This window comes from Phyllobates terribilis, unplaced genomic scaffold (genome assembly GCF_046119375.1).
Source record: "Phyllobates terribilis strain yellow unplaced genomic scaffold, ASM4611937v1 Scaffold_5__5_contigs__length_657084704, whole genome shotgun sequence".
Classification (NCBI taxonomy): Eukaryota; Metazoa; Chordata; class Amphibia; order Anura; family Dendrobatidae; genus Phyllobates; species Phyllobates terribilis.
This window is the reverse complement of record NW_027362765.1, coordinates 15,830,321-15,856,682: the sequence shown is the minus strand read 5'-3', so window position 1 is coordinate 15,856,682 and position 26,362 is coordinate 15,830,321. Positions and strand designations below refer to the sequence as shown.

At 43.8% G+C, this 26,362-nt stretch overlaps 1 pseudogene; it reads right to left on the bottom strand.

Annotated features, from left to right (window-relative positions):
* Nucleotides 1–13,370: 13,370 nt before the first annotated feature.
* Nucleotides 13,371–26,362, bottom strand: part of LOC141270596 (uncharacterized) — a 119,206-nt pseudogene continuing 106,214 nt past the window's right edge.

Here is a 26,362-nt window from a genome sequence, read left to right as displayed (position 1 = left end):
GCAAGCAGTCCATTGAGGTAGAAGGCCAGGAGACAAAAGGGTCCAAATCTGGCCTCTCCAAGAGTTTCCATGGGGCCAGGTGACCAGTGGGTCCCTCCTGGCAACTCCAAATGTCTCCATGGGTTCTAGGCGACCGGTGGATCCTTCCTAGCAACCCCAAAACAACATATTCATGGGGCCAGGTGACTTCTTCGTCCTCTCCTGGACTCCCCAAAGTGTATACATGTCTCTCTGAAGGTTAATGGAGCAGATCCGAATCTTTCCAGTCAGGGCCGGTACTCTTAGGCTAGAATCATATAGAATTCAAATCTGTATCTCTTTGGATAATGCCAAGTAATCCATCTGCTCTCCTAAAGGATGTCTCTCATTCTCTTTCTAAAGTCTTTCTGATGTTCCTTGATTCTGTCCCAAGTCTGATTCTGTCTCCAGCACTACAGATATCCCTGTTTATATTTACATCTGTGTGAAGTCATCAGGCACAGGTAAGAGGTAAAGGTGTACGGCTCAACTATCATTGTTTGAGATAATCAATTTACATAGTTGGTATACAGTGGGCTCTTTAAAACGACATTCACCTGGCTTTAATGCTGCGTGCCCACTATGAATTTTTCAAGCGTTTTTGCCAAGGAATTTCCGCAGCAAAAACGCTTAAAAAATGCTTGGTAATAAGCGCCCCATTATCATTGCGGAAAAATACGCAGCATGTCCATTAATTTTGCGGACACGCAGCAGGATTGCCGCCATTGACTTGCACTGAACCGCATATTATCCGTGTGAGCATATGTGCCCATGCGGATATCATACGGTTCAATGTGTGGATGGTACCCGGGTCTGGAGAAGAGGAGACTCTCCTCCAGACTGGGGTACCATAGTACCTGTAAAAAAAATAATTTAAAATAAAAAATAAAGATTATATTTACCTACCGATGGCCCCCGGTCTCCTCAGCGATGCGTCCAGTCTGTTGTATGGGTCGCGGTGGTGTGAAAGGACCTGCCATGACGTCATTCAGTCATGTGACAGGTCACGCGACCGCTGACGTTGGCAGTCGCGTGACCTGTCACATGACTAAATGATGTCATGGCAGGTCCTTTCACACCACCACGACCAATACAACAGACCGGACGGAGCGGAGAAAACACCGCGGACCATCGGAAGGTAAGTATAATCTTTATTTTTTACCATTCTTATTCTTTTTTTTTAACTATTACTTGGTCACACTATATAAATCCATGCCGGTTGCATGGATTTATATAGTGTGAACAAGTTGTCAAGCACTTTTCCAAGTGATGCTAAAATCGTTTGGAAAAGCGCTTGATAACCCGCATGCAGAAATGTACGCAAAAACACTTGAAAAACGCTTCTACCTGGCAGGAAAACCGCATGTAAAAACCGCATGCATTTTTCCTGTCAGGGAGAAGCAGAAAAAATATGCAGCATTTCTGCATCATGGGCACATAGCCTTAGTACAATTAGCATATTAGCAAACAACATTGTTTCCAACCTCAAGAGGAGATAGCAATCATGGTTATACAAATACTGATCTGTCCACAGCCACAGAGATACACATATAGTGTATTTCTCTTGGCTTAACTAAACGAATTGTCTGGCTTATTAAGATTCTACTCTGTATCGTCACACCCAGGGTCAGACTGGGATGTCTTGGGCACACAGGGAAAATTGACTCTAGGGGCCCACCCTACATCTACAGTACAGACCAAAAGTTTGGACACACCTTCTCAATTAAAGATTTTTCTGTATTTTCATGACTATGAAAATTGTACATTCACACTGAAGGCATCAAAACTATGAATTAACACTTGTGGAATTATATACTTAACAAAAAAAGTGTGAAACAACTGAAAATATGTCTTATATTCTAGGTTCTTCAAAGTAGCCACCTTTTGCTTTGATGACTGCTTTGCACACACTTGGTATTCTCTTGATGAGCTTCAAGAGGTAGTCACCGGAAATGGTTTTCACTTCACAGGTGTGCCCTGTCAGGTTTAATAAGTGGGATTTCTTGCCTTATAAATGGGTTTGGGACCATCAGTTGTGTTGTGCAGAAGTCTGGTGGATACACAGCTGATAGTCCTACTGAAGAGACTGTTAGAATTTGTATTATGGCAAGAAAAAAGCAGCTAAGTAAAGAAAAACGAGTTCCATCATTACTTTAAGAAATGAAGGTCAGTCAGTGAGAAAAATTGGGAAAACTTTGAAAGTGTCCCCAAGTGCAGTTGCAAAAACCATCAAGCGCTACAAAGAAACTGGCTCACATGAGGACCGCCCCAGGAAAGGAAGACCAAGAGTCACCTCTGCTTCTGAGGATAAGTTTATCCGAGTCACCAGCCTCAGAAATCGCAAGTTAACAGCAGCTCAGATTAGAGACCAGGTCAATGCCACACAGAATTCTAGCAGCAGACACATCTCTTCAACAACTGTCAAGAGGCGACTTTGTGCAGCAGGCCTTCATGGTAAAATAGCTGCTAGGAAACTACTGCTAAGGACAGGCAACAAGCAGAAGAGACTTGTTTGGGCTAAAGAACACAAGGAATGGACATTAGACCAGTGGAAATCTGTGCTTTGGTCTGATGAGTCCAAATTTGAGATCTTTGGTTCCAACCACCGTGTCTTTGTGTGACGCAGAAAAGGTGAACGGATGGACTCTACAGTACATGCCTGGTTCCCACCGTGAAGCATGGAGGAGGAGGTGTGATGGTGTGGGGGTGCTTTGCTGGTGACACGGTTGGGGTTTTATTCAAAATTGAAGGCATACTGAACCAGAATGGCTACCACAGCATCTGTCAGCGGCATGCTATTCCATCCGGTTTGCGTTTAGTTGGACCATCATTTATTTTTCAACAGGACAATGACCCCAAACACACCTCCAGGCTGTGTAAGGGCTATTTGACCAAGAAGAAAGTGATGTGGTGGTACGCCAGATGATCTGGCCTCCACAATCACCAGACCTGAACCCAATCGAGATAGTTTGGGGTGAGCTGGACCGCAGAGTGAAGGCAAAAAGGCCAACAAGTGCTAAGCATCTCTAGGAACTCCTTCAAGACCATTGTTGGAAAACCATTTCCGGTGACTACCTCTTGAAGCTCATCAAGAGAATGCCAAGAGTGTGCAAAGCAGTCATCAAAGCAAAAGGTGGCTACTTTGAAGAACCTAGAATATAAGACATATTTTCAGTTGTTTCACACTTTTTTGTTAAGTATATAATTCCACATGTGTTAATTCATAGTTTTGATGCGTTCAGTGTGAATGTACAATGAAAATACAGAAAAATCTTTAAATGAGAAGGTGTGTCCAAACTTTTGGTCTGTACTGTATATGCAAATACCTGTTAGCCATTATTCCCGTTATAGTGGAGCATCGACTGAAAAACACAGACGGCTCCTACACATCTACTGTGCACCACTATAACTGGGATGTACACGGAATTACGGTAGTTTGCATAAAAGGGTTCTTTGATGAAAACAAATCACCGATCCACAGGTTAGATAGGTGATAACTTATTGATCGGTGGAATCCGAGCATTGGAAAGCATTGGATCGGGAGAATGGAGAATTTTTATTCCCATTTTAAAATGGAGCGGCAGGTGGAATGTCTGACCGAAGCTCCATTTATCCTCTTTGGGGTCTTCCAGAAAAAGCCAAGTGCAGCCCCTTAGGGAATGAATGGATCAATGGTCGAGTCGCACATGGCGCTCCATACTAATGGGGATAAAAGCTCCACATTCTGCAGATCGGTGCAGGTCCCAGCAGTCGCCCCCCACCAATCAATAACTTATCACTTATCCTTTGGCCTCGTTCACACTTTCAGTATTTGGTCAGTATTTTACATCAGTATTTGTAAGCCAAAACCAGGAGTGGAACAATCAGAGGAAAATTATAATGGAAACACGTCACCACTTCAGAATTTATCACCCACTCCTGGTTTTAGCTTACAAATACTGATGTAAAATATTGACCAAATACTGAGTGTGAATGGGGCCTTAGGATAGGCGATTACTTGTTTTCACCATAGAACACCTCTAAGTGTGTATTTGCTACTGTGTAATAGTCACAGGACAGGGAGGGGTTAAACATCCAAGTATTTAGTCTCTATTTGAAATCAAGAATCTTCCCCTTATTGATATCAGAGAGAACAAATGGCCGCCATACACAACACAATCCACTATACCAAGACCAATACCACCACATACAGGGGACAAATACCGCCACACCGTGACCAGACTACATATTAACACCACATTGTGACCGAATAATACCACATACAAGGAACAAATACTGCCCCACTATGACCAGACCACATAGTGACCGAATACCACATACAGGCGATTATTACAGTCACACCATGACAAGACCACATATTACCTCCACATAGTGACGGAATAATACAGTCACACCGTGACCAGATCATATATTACCACCACATAGTGACCAAATAATGCAATACTGATCATTAAGAAAAAACACAATACTAATAACACTAATATTATCACTGGTGACATTATACACAGGAGCTCTGTATATAGTGTCAGTGTTCAGGTAATACAGTGATCACCGGTGACATTACAGCATATACAGAGTACCCATATATGCTGTAATTCAGGTATATACAGGTGATACAGTGACCATCTCCATGCAGAATTATGGGCTCCATGTAATGCTGCTCCTACAGTATATTGGCCCCATGCTGCTCCATACAGTATATTGGCCCCATATGATGCTCCACACAGTATATTGGCCCCATGCTGCTCCATACAGTATATTGGCCCCATGTAATGCTGCTCCATATAGTATATTGGCTACATGCTGCTCCATACAGTATATTGACCCCATGTAATGCTGCTCCATACAGTATATTGGCTCCATGTGATGCTGCTCCATACAGTATATTGGCCCCATGCTGCTCCATACAGTATATGGGCCCCCATGCTGCTCCATACAGTATATGGGCCTCCATGATGCTGCTCCATACAGTATATAAGCCCCCATGGTGTTCCATACAGTATATTGGCCCCATGTAATGCTGCTCCATACAGTATATTGGCTCCATGTAATGCTGCTCCATACAGTATATTGGCCCCATGCTGCTCCATACAGTATATGGGCCCCCATGCTGCTCCATACAGTATATGGGCCTCCATGATGCTGCTCCATACAGTATATAAGCCCCCATGGTGTTCCATACAGTATATTGGCCCCATGTCATGCTGCTCCATACAGTATATTGGCCCCATGCTGCTCCATACAGAATATTGGCCCCATGCTGCTCCATACAGAATATTGGCCCCATGCTGCTCCATACAGAATATTGGCCCCCATGCTGCTCCATACAGAATATTGGCCCCCATGATGCTCCATACAATATATGGGCCTCCTTGCTGCTCCATACAGTATATGGGCCCCCATGCTGCTCCATACAGTATATGGGCCTCCATGCTGCTCCATACAGTATATGGGCCCCATGTAATGCTGCTCCATACAGTATATTGGCCCCATGCTGCTTCATACATTATATTGGCCCCATGCTGCTCCATACAGAATATTGGCCCCATGTTGCTCCATACAATATATGGGCCCCCATGATGCTCCATGCAGTATATGGGCCCCCATGTTGCTCCATACAGTATATGGGCCCCCATGATGTTGCTTGATGTTGCTCCATACAGTATATTGGCCCCATGCTGCTCCATACAGAATATTAGCCCCCATGATGCTTTATACATAAAAAATAATCAAATCCTCACCTCTGTAGTCTTCTGACTCTGCAGTGCTCAGAGCAGAGAGCAGTAGTGACATCACCTCACCCTCTACCCTGAGAAGTCAGGATCAGAAGACGGTGACATCACTTGAGCTGCGGGGAACGAGGAGAGGTATGTATTTGACGAGAAGGGGTGGGGCCTCTCCCTCTCCCGACTCAATAGCGCGCCTTCCCCCCGGGACCCCAGCACTTACTTGGGTGCCCAGGCAGTGACGCTGCCGCCGGCCATGGGCATCATGGCGGGTCAGGTTCGCGTGTATGTGCCCCTGCCTCCAGCACTTTTAAAGGGCCCAAGTCCCTAAAAAAATATTTTTCTTTACTCTTTGTCGCTGGGGCGGCGGGGGCCAGGGCCCACCGGGAATTTTACCAGTACCCCACCAGGCCAGTCCGACCCTGGTCACACCCAATGTGTTGGAGAAAACTACTGTTTGGTCGCATGTCAGGGCTCGGAAGGTAAGGAGTGATGCTTTGGAATGCAGACTTTGATGGAATTGTCTGTGGGCGTCATGTCACGTTTTCAGAGCCCCTGATGTGCCTAAATAGTGGAAATGCCCAATAAGTGCACCCTTTTAGTGTCATACGTGAGTTGTGTAGGAGAACCTGATGAACACTACACAACTGACGTAGGACAACCTGATGAACACTTCGTCAGTTGTGTATTGTTCGTCAGGTTGACATAAGTCAGAAATTAATTTAGTAGTCCATGGAAGTATGGTACCTTTTGAAGCATTCTTTCATGCACATGGCCAGCTTTGTCGGGGCAGGTGTCACATTGATAAATGGTGTCATTACATATTCCCCTTTTATAACACACTCGGCACTTCTTTTGTCACTTACCTTTTTTTCCGTTGTGAGGGTTCTGCCCCGGGAAATGCTGGCCTGGTACAATTCGAGGTCCTTCAGTTCCGGAAGTACTGGGGCCCGCTCCGTCACCACTGCCAAATATCAGGGCCTTGATCACTACCTCCTGGAACTGAAGGTACGACGTAGAAGTTTGGCCTGCACATAGTGATAGAAGGAAAGCGTTGTGCATTGCCATCTGTACGATGTGCACGGCCAGCTTCTTGTACCACACCTTGACCTTTCTCAAAGCACTGTACGGCTGGAGGACTTGATCGGAGAGATCAACTCCCCTCATGTACTTGATGTACTCCACCACACAGTCTGGTTTGGCAACCTGTGTAGTAGAACCTCGTTCAGTGCTGAGGGTGCTGCCATCAACATGTATGGTGGTCAAGAAAAGGACATCTCTCTTGTTCTTGCACTTGACCACCAGAAGGTGGTCGCTACATTGGGCTCTGCTCTCACCCCTTCTGATCACCTGCCCAATTAGTGTCTTTGGGATTTTTTCGGACAGTACCGCAGGCTGTACCTCGCGCAGAGAGGGACTTGAAGAGAGGGACACTGGTTTAAAATTTATCCACGTACAGGTGATAAACTTTATCCAGCAGTGGGTGCACCAAATCCCACACAATTTTCCCACTCACTCCCAGAACAGGGGAGCATTCAGGGGGTTCAATCCAGGAGTCCTTCCCTTCGCAAACTCTAAACTTGTGAGTGTACCCTGAGGTACTCTCACACAGTTTATACAGTTTGATTCCATACCTGGCCCTCTTACTGGGCAGGTACTACCAGAAACCAAGCCGCCCTTAAATGGATTAAGGACTCATTCGTGCAGATGTCCGTTTGGAGCACGTACACTTCAGCAAACTTGTTGAAGTGCTCGATGACCGGCCAAACTTTGAAAAGACGATCAAAGTTAGGGCCATCGCGTGCAGGACACCTTGCATTATCGTTGTAATAGAACTCGTGGATGGCCTCAAAAAGTTTCTGGATCATGACCATTCGGAACACTGGAGTGTTATACAAAACATCAACACTCCAGTATTGCCGAACTTCTGGCTTCTCCAGGATCACCATATCAAGGACCATGCCCCAAAACTTCATCATTTTTACTGAAACTACAGGAGACCAGTTAGAAAATGATGAAAAGGGGTTTTGTTCCAAAAATTGATGAGCGTACAAATTAGTTTGGCCCACAATGAGGTTTACAAAATCATCAGATAAAAAGACTTTGAAAAAGTCTATTTCTGTGAGGCCGGTAGTGTCAAACTTGATTCCTGATTCCGCCACAAAATCAGGAATCAGTGGCTCATAATTTTCGGGGTGCGAGGTCCATACAGGGTCAGTAGTGGGGGGCACTGGCTCATCGACTGCGTGGCGGTTCAGCAGCACCTGAGGAGGAAGAGGAAGACAATGACAAGTCAGAAAAATAAAGGAATGTGGGATCCTCTCCCTTGCTGTCAGTGTTGGAGGCAAGAAAAGCATATGCCTCCTCCGCTGAATAGCGAGTTTGGGATGAGCGGGACATTTTTTTTCCTATGTATGTGGTGTGTATCAGTACTTTAGTTAGAGTGTGTGTGTGTGTGTGTGTGTGTGTGTGCTTGGTGTAAATTTTTTTTTCTGAAAAAAAAGATAAAAAAAAGGAACAACCGTAGGTGGTGTAAACAGTGAGCATGAGTGCAGATCGATAAACTATGTCACCGATCAATGCCCGACAGCTGCTGGATGTTCGCACGAATGTGGTGCAAAGGTGGGGGGAGTGTAAAACAGCGAGCACGAGTGCGGATCAGTGATCTGTGGTCACTGATCAGCGTTCAGCCGCTACAGGAAGCACAAAAAAAAACCGGACAAAAGTCGAGCGATCAAGTACTGATCAAGTAATGATCAGCTCTTGGTGGAGCAGCGACTGGAGCAGGTGAGATTAAAGTCTTGTGGTGTCACAGGTGCTTCTGTGGCACCACAAGGCCCAGCAAAAAGAGCAGCAGTGTGACCGCTCTGTAGAAATCCTCACCAAGTGTGAGGAGCTGCAGGGCAGTCACAGGGGAGTGATAGGGTGGTGACAGGCAGGTCACTGGCTGGTCACCACCCAGTCACCTCCAGGTCAGGCACTCTGATTGATGTGATCGATGCCATCATTGATCGCTCCAATCACAGCTGGCTGGGGCCTGGGCACGCATCACTGGGGGTCACAAGGAGGTGACAGGCAGGTCACCAGCCGGTCACCGCCCTGTGACCGCCCGGTCACCTGTGGTCAGGCACTCTGATTGATCAATGTCATCATCGATCGCTCCAATGAGAGCTGGCTGGGGCCTGTGTCGACATCACAGGGGGCCATTGGCGGTGACAGGCAGGTCACAGGCCGGTCACCGCCCCGTGACCACCCAGTCTCCTCGCGGTCGCGCCTTGATCGGTGCGATCGATCAACCGATCAGAGCGGGCTGGGGCCAGAGCTGGGGTTATTAGGCAACAGCCTAGGATCGGTGCTCTTAGGAGCACTGATGCTAGGCTGCACATCACTGTTTCTGGCAATCTGATTGACAGAAACAGTGAGAAATGCTGTGATTGGCTGTTCAGAATTGAACAGCCAATCACAGCAATTGTGGTTGCGAGGGGGGCGGAGACACCCCCCGGGATGCCAATGCCATCTACCCTAAGGTAAGATGGCGCTGGAAATTTAATGCGATCACCGCGACCGAAGTCGCGGTGCCGCATTAAAGCTAGGGCGTACTAATACGTATCTGGCCCATAAGGCCCAGATACGTATTAGTACGCCTTGGACCAGAAAGTGGTTAAATAACTTTCATAATGTTTTGGAAATAGTAATTGAAATAAACCTATAGGAGAAAAAAGTGTTAGAAAACAAAGTAAATAAAATGATTAACATCTTAAATTGTAAACACCTAGCTTAACCTCTAACCTAACATAACCTCAGAATAAGGAATAAAGGAGGGGGGTCTTTCGAAGCTGTCACATCGGAAAAGCTATCACCATCAGGTGCTCCTCTATTGCCCCGAACCACAATGCGCCGATTCGGGGGCCCTCCTGCTGAATGGCACCCATCTAATTTCCCTCTGAGACCTTAGCCCAGTCGGGACCTTGATTATTCCTTAGCATCTGCCTAAAAGGAGGGAGGGAGGGAGGTGGCCCGCTTGTGTTAGGGTCCTTGAAGCTAAGAAGAGTCTGGTGACCCCAATGGTTACTCCCAGCCACAATCCTCAAGCTCAGGAGCATCAAGAACCCCCTTAAAAGGGGGTTCAGAAACGGTTAAAACCGCCGCACCCGGGATTGTGTTGGCAAACAGGTTTACCTCTTTCTGTTCTCCCCTGCAGCTGCTGTTTCTGGCTCAGAGGATTGGGATGAGGGGTGGCATGCATACCAGGATTGGGATGAGAGGTGCCATGCATACCAGGATAGGGATGAGGGGTACCATTGCATACCAGGATTGGAGATGAGGAGTGCCATGCATACCAGGATTGGGGATGAGGGGTACCATGCATACCAGGATAGGGATGAGGGGTGCCATGCATACCAGGATAGGGATGAGGGGTACCATACATAACATGATCAAGGATGGGGTACCATACATACCAGGACAGAGATGAGAGGTACCATACATACCAGGATTGGGGGGATGATGGGGTCATACATCAAGAGAATACCAAGAGTGTGCAAAGCAGTCATCAAAGCAAAAGGTGGCTACTTTGAAGAACCTAGAATATAAGACATATTTTCAGTTGTTTCACACTTTTTTGTTAAGTATATAATTTCACATGTGTTAATTCATAGTTTTGATGCCTTCAGTGAGAATGTACAATTTTCATAGTCATGAAAATACAGAAAAATCTTTAAATGAGAAGGTGTGTCCAAACTTTTGGTCTGTACTGTATTATTTTTCTCTATCCCTTTTTTCTTTCCTTTTCTTCCGTACTTACCTCTTTTCTTTTCTTGTTCATTTATTCCCTGTTTTTGTCCTTCTTCTTCTCTCTTAGTGTCTTTTTCTTACCTTTACAGTCATTTTTGTCTCGTACCATCACTTCTAGTGTCCCATACCACTAGCATACTCGGAATGTACATTGAACGCTCCAACTTTAGGGAATGAGTTCAATCCCCCTTTTTTTCACGTCAATGGTATGAAAAAGGTTTTTAATAAATGTTACATATATTCATTTTTTCCTTCCTCATATCTTTAACAAATGCACCATACATCATTAATTTATTTATTATTTTTACACATATATACCTTGTTACATTCTGTTTTCAATTCTTGCATCTGTTGTAATGACGTAGTAGCATATGATCTCTGAGGTTCGTTACTCAACGCCTTTTTTTTAATGCATTGTCCATATATTCAGGGTTGTGGAGTCGGTAAGCCAAACCTCCAACTCCAAAAGTTCCCTGACTCCACAGCATGGCCTCACTGAGCATGTATATAAATTGCAGCTGATTCATCTTAACTAAAAGCCGAGATCCTTAGATCAGGAACAGAATAGACATTTATAGGACATTTCATAACTTTAACAAATTCTTATGAAAACATTTACAGCATATACTGCAATGAACTACTGTACCAATCTTTTTCCTTTTTGTTTGCTTAATATTTATACAGGGACTTTGGCACAAGCGTGTATTTTGATAATTGTGGTGCTGGGTCAGATACTATCTACTGTACCAATTTATTATATATTTTAGGAGTTGGAATTGGTCCATTTTATACCGATTCCAACTCTGACTCCATAAAAATAAACACAGACTCCGACCCAACAGCCCTGCATATATTCCCACACTTTTGAGTTGTATGCTATCATAGTAGTTTTGTCCTGATCAAGAGGTTTGTAAACCTTGAAACGTGTTGACGAAATTAACTACATTCATGTTTCACCTTTGTGTGTGGTCATACTTCTGGACCTTTGGCTGTGCGGATTCTGAACCGCCATATTCCTCATCTATTGCATTTTATCTCAATGGTGGTCCTGCAACAGCTTTTACATGCGTCTATTGGAGTTGTGACTGTCACAACGCTGCCTGATGGGCGTTCCTATAATTTTCCATATCACTTGGTTACCGGAGAAGACCCTATTTTGTGCTTTATTGTCTTCTCCAGTTACTCTGATTTATCTTAATATTTGCACATCTTTATCACCTACGTATCTGTCATTTTAATTCTGCATTCTATTCTGGCACCTGTCATACCGACGGGCACACGGATGTCACACTTTATGTCAGGTTGTGGCAAAGTACTGGAGGGAAGATGTGTAGCACTGAGATTGTTAGCTCCAGTAATAGAAACATAAAAAAAGTGTTCCAGCACACGAAACATAGAAAGGGGTTAATCAGCCAACTTAGTACTAAGGTGATTAAACACCTGTAGAGAGAGAGGAACTCGGAGAATAAATTCCCAGCCATTTAGAGCATTTGGTGTGGGGTGGGTCTGGAGGCACAAGCTCTGGAGCTGTGGTGTTCATGTTAAGGGAAGATAAACCTTAGGTTGTTTTGTTCCTGAAGTGGGCAGTTTCCCATAGCAACAAGAGCTGTGCTATACGTTATGTTTTGCTTTTTCCTGTTAGTCCGGGAAGATCATGTTTGTTTTGCTAATGTTGCCGTGGTTTATGCAGTGCTCTTAATAAACCACAAAAAAATTAAAGAGACAGTGTTCTAGTGTCTACCTCTATGTGCAACCAAGTGATCCGATAACTAACACTGTGCACAGGTGCGTCACGTATTGACAGCCATGCAGACAGAAAATAATGGACATGTCTAAGTGTGTGTCACATGGACACAAGCACAAGTGCGCAGCCCTATAGATTATAATGGGAGTGCATGTATAAGTGTTTCCAGTACGTGTGAAAACTGTTACCACACGTACTGGAAACACTGACGTCTGAAGGGAGCCTTACATACAAACACAGCTCTGCTACATATGCACATTTATATACACAAACAGCTCTATGTATGCACATCTACATAAACACACAGCTATATATCCACACTTACATACATATAGCTCTACTACATATGCACATTTGCATACACATACATTGCATATACATTACCCAATTTTGCAGTTCCTTCCAGGTCATATGATTGATTATATGATCTGAAAGATCCTTGAGCTAGTCGGGTGGAAAGTTTTACAGTTGCTCAGTCAGGAAGTGCAGCCTCTGTGCAAAGACCCGGTACCTTCCTCTCCTGCTCTGCACCACTGAGTTAGATAAGTGTGGGGCTGGAGAAGAGAGAGCAGTTCTCTGAGTGATCAAGAAGGACACTGCCTCATTGTTCTCCTCTGTCTCAGGAAGCTGCCTACAGGTCTATAAGATGCACTGACTTATTAGCAAGACTTTTTTCTTGCTAAAAGTGCATCTTATAGACCAAAAATATGGTAAGTTCTAAAATAATTTCACTTTTCTATCCACTATTATTTCAACCCCTTCTAATTCCTCATGTTAGTTCTTGTTAAAATAAAAACACTTGCACAAACCTCCCATGCCAGTGCTGTTCCAGCGGTGTTGGCACCTGTGTTCTTAGGGCTCATGTGAGGTTGTTACGTCATGTGAGTCCTGCGCCCAATCAGTGCTGGAATCAGTGTCCCCACCTTCAGACGTATCGAACAATAAGAGGTCAGAGACCAGAGGTCCTTGCCTCCTGTTGCTGTTCAATACATCCAAAGGCGAGGACAGTAAAGTCGGTACTGATTAGGCACATGGTTCGTGTGATGTAGCAACCTTATGTGAGCCCTGGGAGCGCGAGTCCTGACACTGCTGGAACAGCGCCGGCACAGGAGGGTGGTATGACTGTTTTTATTTTAATGAGTCCAAACATAAGGAATGACAAGGGGTTGTCCTGATAGTGGACAATCCTTTTAAGAAGATACAATTTTTGGTTAAAACATTTCCAACATTCTGAACATGAAAAAGGCTTCTCCCCTGTGTGACTTCTTTGATGTTTATTAAAAGTTGATTTCTATGTAAAACATTGCCCAGATTAAGAAAATGAAAAAGGCTTCTCCCATGTGTGACTGATCTGGTGACTAATAAGAGAGGATTTCTTCACAAAATATTTTCCACATTCTGAACAGGAAAAAGGCTTCTCCCCTGTGTGGGTTCTCTGGTGACTAACAAAATCTGTTTCATGGCTAAAACATTTTCCACATTCTGTACAGGAAAAGGCTTCTCCTCTGTGTGAATTCTCTGGTGTATAATAAAATCTGATTTACGGCTAAAACATTTTCCACATTCTGAACAGGAAAAAGGCTTCTCCCCTGTGTGGGTTCTCTGGTGCCTAACAAAATCTGATCTATGGCTAAAACATTTTCCACATCCTGAACAGGAATAAGGCTTCTCTCCTGTGTGAATTTTCTGGTGACTAATAAAATTTGATTTACTCCTAAAATATTTTTCACATTCTGAACAGGAATAAGGCTTCTCCCTTGTGTGAGTTCTCAGATGCATAAAAAGATTATATTTCTGTATAAAACATTTCCCACATTCTGAACAGGAAAAAGGCTTCTCCCCTGTGTGGGTTCGCTGATGGTTATCAAGATGATCTTTCTGGTTAAAACATTTCCCACATTCTGAACAGGAAAAAGGCTTCTCCCCTGTGTGACTTCTCTGATGTTTAACAAGAGTTGATTTGTCTACAAAACATTTCCCACATTCTGAACATGAAAAAGGCTTCTCCCCTGTGTGACTTCTCTGGTGTCTAACAAGAAGTGATTTCCATAGAAAACATTTCCCACATTCTGAACATGAAAAAGGCTTTTCACCTGTGTGACTTCTCTGGTGACTAACAAGAAGAGACTTCCATATAAAACATTTCCCACATTCTGAACATGAAAATGGTTTCTTCCCTGAATGAGCTCGTAGATGTGCAACAAGAGTTGATTTCCCTCTAAAACATTTCCCACATTCTGAACATGAAAATGGCTTCTCCCCTGTGTAAATTCTCTGGTGACTAAGAAGATCTGATTTTTGCTTAAAACATTTCCCACACTTGGAACAAGAAAATCTATTCTCCGCAGTGTGAATTTTTTGATGTTTAAGAAAAGACATTTCAAGAGGAAAACTATTTCCATATTCTGAACATGAAAATGGCTTCTTTGCTTTAGGAGCAGTTTGTTTTTCAATGCTTATTTTGTGACTTTGATTTTCCTTAGTAGTTGGTAATGAATCAGAAGACAGGAGCTGTTTCAAATGATCAGATGATAGATCTTTGCTGTGAAGGGATAATGGTAAATCGGGAGTAATGGCATTCACTTCAATTGTATCCTGTGGGATCTCAAGATCATCTGATTTGAAAATTGAAGATGTCAGCTGTCCCTCTGATTTCCTGGTACAGTCATCTGCCAAAAATAAAACCAATTACTATTTTTTAATTAAAAATCCTTGAATTTCATATTTTTAAACATTTCTACTTAACTTGCTATTTTTACAGACAGTTTATGTAAAAAAAAATTATTATTCACCAAGACAGTGATAGTTCAGTCTAATAGAAAACCTCATAGGATGAACCAGTAGAGCGTGGTGTTCAACTGTTTGTTTATTCTGCCTCCCAAATATGGAATAAAAATCCACTAAACAATGTTATGTAACATAGTAACATAGTTTTTAAGGTTGAAGGAAGACTAAGTCCATCTATTTCAACCCATAGCCTAACTTGTTGATCCAGAGGAAGGCAAAAAAAACTCATGTGGCAAACACTAAGCTCCACATTGGGGAAAAAAATTCCTTCCCGACTCCATACGACAATCAGACTAGTTCCCTGGATCAACGCCCTATCAAGGAATCTAGTATTTATAACCTGTAATATTATACTTTTCAAGAAAGGCATCCATGCCCTTCTTAAATTTTAATAGTGAATCACTCATTACAACATCATGCGGCAGAGTTCCATAGTCTCACTGCTCTTACAGTAAAGAATCCCCGTCTGTGATTATGTTTAAACCTTCTTTCCTCCAGGCGTAGAAGATGCCCCCTTGTCCCCGTCTCAGACCTCAGAGTAAAAAGATCAGTAGAAAGGTCTTTGTACTGTCCCCTCATATACTTGTACATAGTAATAAGATCACCCCTAAGCCTTCTTTTTTCCACAGTAAATAACCCCAAGTGCAATAACCTGTCTTGGTATTGCAGACCCCCCAATCCTCTAATAACCTTGGTCGCTCTTCTCTGCACCCGCTCTAGTTCAGCTATGTCTTTCTTATACACCGGAGACCAGAACTGTACACAGTATTCTAAGTGTGGTCGCACTAATGACTTGTATAGAGGTAAAATTATGTTCTCCTCATGAGCATCTATGCCTCTTTTAATGCATCCCATTATTTTATTTGCCTTTGCAGCAGCTGCCTGACACTGGCCACTAAACGTGAGCTTGTCGTCCACCAATACACCCAGGTCTTTTTCAGTTACAGTTTTGCCCAGTGTTTTACAATTAAGCATATAATTATACTATTATTATTATTATTATTATTATTTCCTCTGCCCAAGTGCATTACCTTACATTTATCCCCATTAAAGCTCATTTGCCATTTATCAGCCCAAGCTTCTAGTTTACATAGATCCTCCTGTAATATAAAATTGTCCTCCTCTGTATTGATTACCCTGCAGAGTTTAATGTCATCTGCAAATATTGAAATATTACTCTGTATGCCCCCTACAAGGTCATTAATAAATATGTTAAAAAGAAGGGGGCCCAATACTGACCCCTGTGGTACCCCACTGTTAACTGAGACCCAGTCTGATTGTTTTCCATTAATAACCACCCTTTGTTTCCTATCACTGAGCCAATTCTTAACCCACATACATATATTTTCCCCTATCCCCATTGTTCTCATTTTATGTATCAACCTTTTGTGTGGAACCGTATCAAAAGCTTTTGAAAAGTCCATATACACAACGTCCACTGCATTTGCTTGGTCCAGTCCAGAACTTGCCTCCTCATAAAAACTGATCAGATTAGTTTGACAGGAACGGTCCCTCGTAAACCCATGGTGAAATTGGGTCATGAGGTTATTCTTCTTCAGATACTCTAGTATAGCATCTCTTAGGAAACCCTCCAGGATTTTACCCACAGTAGAGGTTAAGCTTACCGGCCTATAATTTCCAAGTTCAGTTTTTGTCCCCTTTTTGAATATTGGCACCACATTTGCTATATGCCAGTCCTGTGGTACAGACCCTGTTATTATGGAATCTTTAAAGATTAAAAATAATGGTCTATCTATGACGTTACTTAATTCCTGCAGTACTCGCGGGTGTATCCCATCCGGGCCCGGGGATTTGTCAACTTTAGTGATTTTTAGACACCACCGTACTTCCTGCTGGGTTAAGCAAGTGACATTTACTGGAGAATTTTTGTTATCAATAATCATGTTTTCTGTCATGCGATTTTCTTGTGTAAATACGGTTGAAAAAAAATCATTTAGCATATTGGCTTTTTCCTCATCCTCATCCACCATTTCACCCAGACTATTTTTAAGGGGGCCAACACTATCATTTTTTAGTTTTTTACTATTTATGTAGTTAAAGACTATTTTGGGGTTATTTTTACTTTCTCTGGCAATGATTCTCTCTGACTCAATCTTTGCTGCCTTGATTTGGTTTTTACATAATTTATTTCATTTTCTATATTTATTTAATGCCTCATCACTACCTACTTGCTTTAGTTCTCTAAATGCTTTCTGTTTGTCACTTATTGCGCCCCTTACAGCTCTATTTAGCCATAGTGGTTTCCTCCTATTTCTAGCATGTTTATTCCCATAGGGTATATATTGTACACAGGTCCTATTCAGGATGTTAATAAATGTCTCCCATTTGCTTTGTCTAGTTTTATGTCTCAGGATATTGTCCCAGTTTATTGCACTAAGATCATCTCTTAACCGTCGGAAATTTGCCTTCCTGAAGTTTAGTGTCCTTGTAACCCCTCTACTATACATCTTATTAAAGGTTACATGAAAACGTATTATTTTGTGATCACTATTACCCAAGTGACCCCCCAACTCGTATATTTGATATGTGGTCTGGCCTATTGGTTAATATTAGGTCTAGCAGTGCCCCCCTTCTTGTTGTGTCCTGAACCAGTTGTGAAAGGTAATGGTCTCTCACAGTAGTCAAAAACCTATTTCCTTTGCTTGAACTACATGTTTCTGTCCCCCAATGTATTTCAGGGTTGTTGAAGTCTCCCATAATAATGACTTCTTGAGTCGCTGCTTCATCTATTTGCTTTACGAGGATATTCTCCGCTACTTCCATTATTTTTGGAGACTTATAACAAACTCCTATCAGTAATTTATTATTTTTTCCCCCTCCCCTTATCTCCACCCTTATCCTCCATTTTGTTGGTGAGGATTCTGGGATTAGTGTACATGCATTTTATGTATCTCTCTGTACCTCTATTCCTTCTTACTTTATTGACTGTTCTAACCCCACCCCCAATTTCTTTATTTGTGCCCAGGTCACTATCTGCACTATCTTCCCCACCTATAAAATGAATACCCTCCCCCCCAATCCCTAGTTTAAACACTCCTCCAACCTTCTAGCCATTTTCTCCCCCAAAGGCAAAAATAATACCAATAAAAACTTCTACTTATCTCACAAAAAACAAGCCCTCACTCAGGTCCACCATCTGTCAGTGGAAAAACAAGTTTCCACATTATTAGTGGCTTAAAGGCTCTTGAAAATCAACATGGCTTCCATAAACCAATCCAGCAATATCCGCTCTCCCAAAGTAAAATCTCCCCCTCGCTTCTGAGCCTTGCAGTGTGCTCAAACCACATTTAACATCCATGTATTTGGCATTATTATAGGGAGGAGAACCCATTTAATTTACAGTGTATGTGTCTCCTGGAGCACAATCTGGGCACTACGTGTTGGGTAATAAAATGGCAAAAGTGCAATTTTCACTCTCCAGCATCCACTGCGTGCCAATTTATGGAAAGTGTCTGCGGAGTCAAAATATTCACTGCATCTATAGATTAATTCACTGAGGGTTATAATTTCCAAAATGGAGTCACTTTATGGGAATTTCTACTGCTCTGGCTTTCTGACATTTTGTCATATTAGGGCTCCTGCAAATGGTGTATTCTATCTCCTCTGGGAACTGCTCCTGTGACATCTGCTTCTGTCACCAAGAGCTGCCTTATTCATTCTGCAGGCAGCGCTGGTAATGTAGAGGATGTCGGAACTAGCGATGAGCGAGCGTGCTCGCCACTACTCGGTACTCGCATGAGCATCTCACTGCTTGAGATGCTCGGACCTCCTCGAGTATTTCCGGGATGTTCTAGCGGGAGCTCGGGTCCCCTCCCTGCATGTTTGGCGCTCTTTAGAGAGCCAATTAACATGCAGGAATTGCCTGCCACTCACTGTAATGCCATAGCCATCTTGGTTGTGGCATTACAGGGATTGGCTGGCCGAATAGCGTCATCCGGTCTATATCACACCTGGTGCTCCTATGCTCTTCACAGTGTACCCCGGAAACAGGCAAAGTAGGGAGAGCTGCTGCTGAGTGAGGGAGAGATTTGCTTGTTTATTAGTTAGTATAGATATTCCACAACATATCTATATATCTACACTGCTCAAAAAAATAAAGGGAACACTTAAACCAGACAAAGTAACTCTAAGTCAATAACACTTCTGTGAAATCTACGTGTCCAGTTATGAAGCAACACTGATTGTGAATCAATTTCTCCTGTTGTTGTGCAAATGGAACAGACAACTGGTAGAAATGATCGGCAATTAGCAAGATACCCCCTATAAAGGAGCGGTTCTGCAGGTGGTGACCACAGACCATTTCTCTGTTCTCATCCTTTTTGGCTGTTGTTTTGGTCTTTTTCATTTTGCCATTGCTCTAACCCCTAGAGGTACAGTAGCATAAGGCGGTGTCCACAGTACAACCCACAGAAGTTGCTCATGTAGTGGAGTTCATCCAGGATGGCATAACAGTGCGAGCGGTGGCAAGAAGGGTAGCTGTGTATGTCATCACAGTGTCCAGAGAATGGAGCAGATACCAGGAGATGTGGAGGGAGCCATAGGAGGTCAACAACCCAGCAGCAAGACCGTTACCTCCTCCTTTGTGCAAGGAGGAACAGGAGGAAAACTGCCAGAGCCCTGCAAAATGACCTCCAGCAGGCCACAAATGTGCATGTTTCTGCACAAATGGTTAGAAACCCACTCCATGAGGGTGGTATGAGGGCCCGACGTCCACAGATGGGAGTTGTGCTCACAGCCCAACACCGTGCAGGATGCTTTGCATTTGCCACACAACACCAGGATTGGCAAAGTCGCCACTGGAGCCCTGTGCTCTTCACAGATGAAAGCAGGTTCACACTGAGCACATGTGACAGACGTGACAGAGTCTGGAGACGCCGTGGAGAGCAATCTGCTGTCTGCAACATCCTTCAGCATGACCGGTTTGGCAGTGGGTCAGTAATGGTGTGGGGTGGCATTTCTTTGGAGCGCCGCACAGCCCTCCATGTGCTCGCCAGAGGTAGCCTGACTGCCATTAGGTACAGAGATGAGATCCTCAGACCCCTTGTGAGACCATATGCTGGTGCGGTTGGCCCTGGGTTCCTCCTAATGCAGGACAATGCCAGACCTCATGTGGCTGGAGTGTGTCAGCAGTTCCTGCAATATGAAGGCATTGAAGCTATGGACTGGCCCGCCCCTTCCCCAGACCTGAATCCGATTGAGCACATCTGGGACATCATGTCTCGCTCCATCCACCAACGTCACGTTGCACCACAGACTGTCCAGGAGTTGGCGGATGCTTTAGTCCAGGTCTGGGAGGAGATCCCGCAGGAGACCATCCACAACCTCATCAGGAGCATGCCCAGGCATTGTAGGGAGGTCATACTAGAGGCACGTGGAGGCCACACACAATACTGAGCCTCATTTTGGCTTGTTTTAAAGGACATTACATCAAAGTTGGATCAGCCTGTACTGTGTTTTTCCACTTTAATTTTGGTGGTGACTCCAAATCCAGGCCTCCATTTGGTAATAAATTTGATTTTCATTGATGATTTTTGTGTGATTTTGTTGTCAGCACATTCAACTTTGTACAGAACAAAGTGTTCAATGAGAATATTTCATTCATTGAGATCTAGGATGTGTTATTTGAGTGTTCCCTTTATTTTTTTAAGCAGTGTATATCTATATATTCTGAGGACTAATCCAGCTGCATATATTCAGTGGTGATAGCAGGAGTTAGGCAGGCAGAGATTGTGGACACTATACAACACAATAGGGTCAATTGCACGTTCCGTCTGCTGCTTCTGCCTGTTAGATATCCATTCGACTAGATATCAGGGCTAATTTTATTTTTGCTGTTAATCCTGATTACTTCTTTAAAAAGCAATACTGTCCAACATTTTACTGCTCCTTTTGCTTGTTAGCATTGCAGAATACAGCCAGATCTTTTCCATCATCAGACGTGATCCTATATTACTGTGATACAAATCCAGCAATTTGTAGAGGACATGCAAAATATTATAATCCATTTACAGTTTAGCAAAAGTGTGTTGGTGAACCTATTCACACGTGGTGGCTGAGCAATACTAAACTAGTAGGGCAGTGCTTAAAATCGTGGGCGTCCCGTCACACGTATCAAATATTACTGCGGTACAAATCCAGCAATTTGTAGGGGACGTTTAAGATATTATACTCCATTTACAGTTTGGCAGCAGTGTGGTAGTGTCACGGGTGTGTAAGATTTTACAGACAGTCACCCTGTAGTTGGTTGCAGAAGATCTCATCATTTGGCATTACAGACACCTTCTTATATCTGCCTCACTCTAGGACCCAGTGGCTACCTCCCTCCTGCTAATTGACACCCAGGCCTGGATGTTTAAATAGTTGCTATTTGCTACTGGCAGGTGTCGGTGATATTCATATACTCTCTTGTGAAGGCTGGGAGATATTGCAGTCTGCTTACTTCCTCTTTGGTGCTAGGAGGACGTTTGGTGTCAACTCCCTGAAGTCGGCTCAAGCTAAGTTACTTTTACCCCGTGTTTGTCTCCTTTGTTATCTTTAGTTGTTAGCGGGGACTGACTAGTGCTCGCCCCCTTTCCCTATCCAGGGCCAAGCACTAGGGAAATACAGGGTTTAGGTTCCTATGCGGCAATTGGTGAGGAACCAATATAGGGACGATAGGTGAGACAGGGTGATATCAGATCAGCCAAGGTGGTCTCCACTCCCCCTCTCCCTAGAGTCTAGGCTCCCTTCCCCTCTTCCCTTCGTGTTGCACTTAGTCTTCCACACACCCTGCCTGATAGGTAGTGAACCTATTCACACGTGGTTGCTGAGCAATACTAAACTAGAAGGGCAGTGCTTAAAACCGTGGGCGTCCCATCACATGTATCAAATAATACTGTGGTACAAAAACAGCAGTTTGTAGGGGACGTTCAAGATATTATACTCCATTTAAAATGGGCAAGGTACGCGGCAATGGATGGGGAAGCGGACAGGACGGTGATGGTGCATGCAGAGGCCAAGGCCGTGGGCAAGCCGAAATTGTGCCACAACAAACACCCATAATCAAATCGCCCTATCTTCCTGCCCCAGTTACTAGGGGACCGCAGAACACCACTATTTAACCCAGAGCAGTGTCAAAAGGATGTTGGTTGGATAGCAGATAATGCTTCTAGTCACTTTGCCACTGCCACCACCACCCTGTCTTCGGCACGGTCAAGTCTCAGTAGCCGTGAGTCTGGACCACATATTCCTCACCCTGATCCTCCTTCCTCCCACCATGCCGAGTGCTCAGGGAAAACTGATCCCACACTTGAAGACTCTGAAGAGCTGTTCACTTTTCCATTTATAGATTCGGGCCTCTAGCCCAGCCAGCTTTAAGTGGTGCAAGAGGAGATCACATGTAGCGATGCCCAAATATTTGAGCAGCCACAGTCACACGAAGGCAACAGTAGGAAAGTGCAATTACTGTTGCAAGAGGTGAACGAAAATGATGAGACACAATTGACAGAAAGTCAGGAAGAGGTGCGGAAGTGGAAGACGAGGTGGTGGACGATGAAGTCACTGACCCAACCTGGCAAGGTGACATGCATAGCGAGGACAGCATTCCCATTTGAAAACGCTGGCGGCAGAGGTCACAGTTCCTTGAACAACCAAAGAGTACAGGCGAGGGAGACACAAATACAATGCAGCTGAGGCAGGTGAACACTGTCAAAGGTGTGGAACAGTTTTCTCAGACCTTCCCACCGCAGAGGCCCTGAGGTACAGGGTACTCTCACAAGGAGGGAAAAGTTTACGAATATGCTGAAGGAGTACCTTGCCGACCGTACCAATGTCCTCTGTGATTCCCCTGTGCCTTATAATTATTGCATATCCAAGTTGGACACGTGGCATGAACTGGCTCACTACGCCTTGGAGGTCCTGGTCTGCTCTGCTGCTAGCGTTTTGTCAGAGTGGGTTTTTAGAGCGGCCAGGGGCATTATAACTGATGGGCGCATCCACCTGTCAACTGAAAATGCTGACAGGCTGACTCTTATAAAAATGAACAAGGGCTGGATTGGGCCAGACTTCTCAACACCACTGAATGATAGCAGCAGAACATAAACTCAAATACAGTGTCTTTTTTGGGAGGTCTAACTCTATTCGCATGCACCTCTGTCTTCACACCCAGACATGAGTATACGCTTCCTGATTTCGTCTACTTTCTGCTGTCCTCCTCCTTCTCATGCTCCACAACTATATCACCAGGATGACCGTGATGCAACACCCACATAATTTTTTTAAGGGTGTTCATGATGCCCGTAGGAATTTTTTTTTAGAGACCTACCTCTAACATTTAGTATGACATACAGTATGTTCATGTATACCCCCCAGGGGTAAATGTTTTTCAGCCCATGCACTTAATGCATTGACGTTACCAGTATAGGAGAGCCACTCCTTGGTAATTTTTTGAATGAGGTCCTCCTCTACATCTCTTCAAAGGGGCATTGGAGTGCGTCCAATTTTTTGGCAGCCCTTGCAGTCACTGCATGGGCATTACCACTATAGGAGACCCACTTCTTTATAATAGGAACATTTTGTTACTGAGGCCCTCATCTATGTGTCTTCAAATTGGTATTGGGGTTTTTCCAAAATTTAGGCAGCCGTTGTAGTCACTGCGTATGCAAAAACTGTATACCAGAACCGCTCCCTTATAATGGGAACATTTTGTTAGTGAGGATCTCCTCTATGTGTCTTCAAAGGGGTATTGAGATGCGTCCAAAATTTAGACAGCCTTTGCAGTCACTGCATACGCAATAACAGTATAGGAAACCAGCTCCTTAATAATGGGAAATTATTTTTTAAATCAGGTCTATGTCTCTTCACAGGGGTTTTGTTTTTTTTCCAAATTTTGGGCAGGCCTTTAAGTCACTGCATATGCTATAACAGTACAGGAGACGTGCTCCTTAATGGGAACAACAAAGCATAGCCAGCTGATGGCCCTCTAACAATAATGAGGGCCGACTGCTGGCCCTTTACCAATAGCAAGGGCCGTCTGATGGCCCTATAAAAATAGACTTTGTGACTTTCAGAGTCCCTCCTTCATAAATTAAACAGGATGTGTTTGATCATGTGTCACACAATACATGGGCAGACAAGATAGTAAAATGTTAAAATAACATTTACTGGTAAATGTATTTTTCATTGTTGAACGCAATGTAAAAGTGCAAAAACGCATCAAAAACTCTGCGTGTGAACATAGCCCAAGGTGAGGAGGATCATGTTTGTTTTTGGTTATTTATTTTGCCTTATATACAAGTCATTACCATGGAAAGCATGTTCCTTAACATTTTTTCCAGGAAAATCCATTTTGGTTTTGTTTTTGTATGTTTTATTGTGAGCCCGTAAAAGTGGCGTAATACTGACAAAATTGTTCACAGCAGTGACCTGGGAGTCAGAGATGCTTCCAGGGGTCTTCCCCATGCTGCTCCCATGCCATTTGAGCATGGTTCCCAGCAATTTTGGCAATTTTTAGGCCCCCTGCAGACCTCTGGGGGAGGGACCGATGGAAAAATGCTCGAGTTTCCCATAGACTTACATTGAGCTCGTTGCTCGGGTCGAGATAAGCCAAAGTCCGACGAGCGTTTCGGGGCAAGACAAGCCGCTGAGAAAGCGGCTTGTCTTGACCCGAAACCCCCCACCACCCACTTCCATTCCCGGCACTTTACTGGGTAGGTTTTTAGCATTTTGTGTGGGGACTGGTTTATGAGAGTTTTGTACCATTACCAGGCATATTATATTTTATCCTCCTCATTATATATTCATATTTTGCCCCCACTGCCCCCTATCAGTGCATACATGAATAATGAGTCACTGTACTTGCTACATTATATTTATGTACAGTACAGACCAAAAGTTTGGACACACCTTCTCATTTAAAGATTTTTCTGTATTTTCATGACTATGAAAATTGTACATTCACACTGAAGGCATCAAAACTATGAATTAACACATGTGGAATTATATACTTAAAAAAAAAGTGTGAAACAACTGAAAATATGTCTTATATTCTAGGTTCTTCAAAGTAGCCAGCTTTTGCTTTAATGACTGCTTTGCACACTCTTGGCATTCTCTTGATGAGCTTCAAGAGGTAGTCACTGGAAATGGTTTTCACTTCACAGGTGTGGCCTGTCAGGTTTAATAGGTGGGATTTCTTGTCTTATAAATGGGGATGGGACCATCAGTTGTGTTGTGCAGAAGTCTGGTGGATACACAGCTGATAGTCCTACTGAATAGACTGTTAGAATTTGTATTATGGCAAGAAAAAAGCAGCTAAGTAAAGAAAAACGAGTGGCCATCATTACTTTAAGAAATGAAGGTCAGTCAGTCTGAAAAATTGGGAAAACTTTGAAAGTGTCCCCAAGTGCAGTTGCAAAAACCATCAAGCGCTACAAAGAAACTGGCTCACATGAGGACCCCCCCAGGAAAGGAAGACCAAGAGTAACCTCTGCTTCTGAGGATAAGTTTATCCGAGTCACCAGCCTCAGAAATCGCAGGTTAACAGCAGCGCAGATTAGAGACCAGGTCAATGCCACACAGACTTCTAGCAGCAGACACATCTCTACGACAACTGTTAAGAGGAGACTTTGTGCAGCAGGCCTTCATCGTAAAATAGCTGCTAGGAAACCACTGTTAAGGACAGGCAACAAGCAGAAGAGACTTGTTTGGGCTAAAGAACACAAGGAATAGACATTAGACCAGTGGAAATCTGTGCTTTGGTCTGATGAGTCCAAATTTGAAATCTTTGGTTACAACCACCGTGTCTTTGTGCGACGTAGAAAAGGTAAACGGATGGACTCTACATGCCTGGTTCGCACCGTGAAGCATGGAGGAGGAGGTATGATGGCGTGGGGGTGCTTTGCTGGTGACACTGTTGGGGATTTATTCAAAATTGAAGGCATACTGAACCAGCATGGCTACCACAGCATCTTGCAGCGGCATGCTATTCCATCCGGTTTGCGTTTAGTTGGACCATTATTTATTTTTCAACAGGACAATGACCCCAAACACACCTCCAGGCTGTGTAAGGGCTATTTGACCAAGGAGGAGCGTGATGGGGTGCTACGCCAGATGACTTGGCCTCCACAGTCACCAGACCTGAACCCAATCGAGATGGTTTGGGTGAGCTGGACCGCAGAGTGAAGGCAAAAGGGCCAACAAGTGCTAAGCATCTCTGGGAACTCCTTCAAGATTGTTACAAGACCATTTCCGGTGACTACCCCTTGAAGCTCATCAAGAGAATGCCAAGAGTGTGCAA